A 2,075-nucleotide genomic window follows, 5' to 3' on the forward strand; every position below is an offset into this window, starting at 1 on the left:
ATTTGAAATTCGAATATTTTGAAAATTCCCGGGTTTAGCTCAGCTGTGAGCCAAGAGGTTACGAACAATGGATACCTAATATACGAGTTGTGTAGAAAAAGTGAAGCCATTCTTTGTTCTACGAATCTTATGACCGCCGTCAATCTTTTCAAAAATTCTTACTTTTCTTCGCATTTCACAAGTTGGCTTTTAAAAATTAAAAAAATTTGAAATTCGAATAGGTATTTTGAAAATTCCCAGGTTTAGCTCAGCTGTGAGCCAAGAGGCTACGAACAATGGATACCTAATATACGAGTTGTGTAGAAAAAGTGAAGCCATTCTTTGTTCTACGAATCTTATGACCGCCGTCAATCTCCATGAGTAGCATGGAAAGACATAATAAGTATAATTATAGTTTTGCAAACGTGTAATAAAATAGTTATAATAAAAAATACATAATTTCGTATCATTGACAAATTAATAAACAATAAAATTAAGTTTTGCAAACGTGTAATAAAATAGTTATAATAAAAAATACATAATTTCGTATCATTGACAAATTAATAAACAATAAAATTAATTTTATTTACCCTGTTCACATTTTTATGAAAAATCATTTCATGCTTGTCCTTTGATTTGTGTTTCATTACAATCATTACCTACTTCATCAGTAAAGTGTAAATCTTCAAAAAAATTTTAGATGGGTATGTACCTAGGTATTATTATTTCAAGCTGTATTCTGAAACGTTCACTTGTCCCTGAATATTCAACTGGTTGATCAGATTGTAATCCTGGCGGTGTGTAAAACTGGTCCAGAATTTGTCATTCACTCGGATCTAGAACAGAAATGAACGAAATGATGATGATGATGATTTCAGCTTTTCGTGCTGTTATTTTACTGGTAATATAAGCACGCAAACTCAAAATGGTTTGATATATGAGTTCACATTTCACAAGTTGGCTTTTAACTTTTAAAAATTTGAAATTCGAATATTTTGAAAATTCCCGGGTTTAGCTCAGCTGTGAGCCAAGGGGTTACGAACAATGGATACCTAATATACGAGTTGTGTAGAAAAAGTGAAGCCATTCTTTGTTCTACGAATCTTATGACCGCCGTCAATTATAACAGTCACTTGTATGATGTCAAAAAAAGTCACACAATAAAATACGGCTATAATTTACACTCACCATATAACAGTCACTTGTATGATGTCAAAAAAAAAGTCACACAATAAAATACGGCTATAATTTACACTCACCATATAACAGTCACTTCCACATTCAATGTCCATTCGGAACGGCCGTCAATCTCAAAAAGTATGCAATGTGCTGTACATTTAAATAGTGGAGATGTCTGGTTTTCCTTACGGGATTTTTCCATTGAGATTGAGTGATAGGGTAGGTCTAGGTATGTAGGTACCTAGTCTCAGACAAATTGTCATAAATCAAGATTCCGATTGATGCGATGATGGTAGTAGGTAATTATTCTGAGTGCATAGAAGTTTTTCCAACATGTTTTTCTTCTTCTTTTCTAACTGCTGTGCTAAGGTCTTATTGTCCAAAACCAGAGAGAGAGAGAGAGAAGGAAGACAGGATTGAAGAAAGCCAGCCGTTCCGAGAGCGAAGCTTATCCGTTCAGGATAAAACAGGGCGGGATCGAACCCACGACTTATCGCTTACAAAGCAGATGCTTTGCTTTGCTCATATATTATGTTTTATATTTAGATATGGTAGTAGGTAATTATTCTGTGTGCATAGAAGTTTTTCCAAAATGTTTTTCTTCTTCTTTTCTAACTGCTGTGCTAAGGTCTTATTGTCCAAAACCAGAGAGAGAGAAGGAAGACAGGATGGAAGAAAGCCAGCCGTTCCGAGAACGAAGCTTATCCGTTCAGGATAAAACAGGGCGGGATCGAACCCACGACTTATCGCTTACAAGGCGTGGTAGTAGGTAGTAAAATTATTCTGTGTGCATAGAAGTTTTTCCAAAATGTTTTTCTTCTTCTTTTCTAACTGCTGTGCTAAGGTCTTACTGTCCAAAACCAGAGAGAGAGAGAGAGAGAGAGAGAGAGAGAGAGAAGGAAGACAGGATGGAAGAA

At 35.2% G+C, this 2,075-nt stretch overlaps 1 long non-coding RNA gene across 1 annotated transcript; it reads right to left on the minus strand.

Moving 5' to 3' along the window:
• Positions 1-475: 475 nt before the first annotated feature.
• Positions 476-1,289, minus strand: LOC113472833. The gene is made up of 2 exons (XR_003394992.1): positions 1,239-1,289; positions 476-815 (listed from the first exon to the last, which is right to left on the minus strand). It is a non-coding gene; the product is annotated as an uncharacterized LOC113472833 (long non-coding RNA).
• Between the last annotated feature and the right edge of the window lie 786 nt (positions 1,290-2,075).

The sequence above is a fragment of the Diaphorina citri genome, unplaced genomic scaffold (assembly GCF_000475195.1).
Source record: "Diaphorina citri unplaced genomic scaffold, Diaci psyllid genome assembly version 1.1 scaffold9005, whole genome shotgun sequence".
Taxonomy (NCBI): domain Eukaryota; kingdom Metazoa; phylum Arthropoda; class Insecta; order Hemiptera; family Psyllidae; genus Diaphorina; species Diaphorina citri.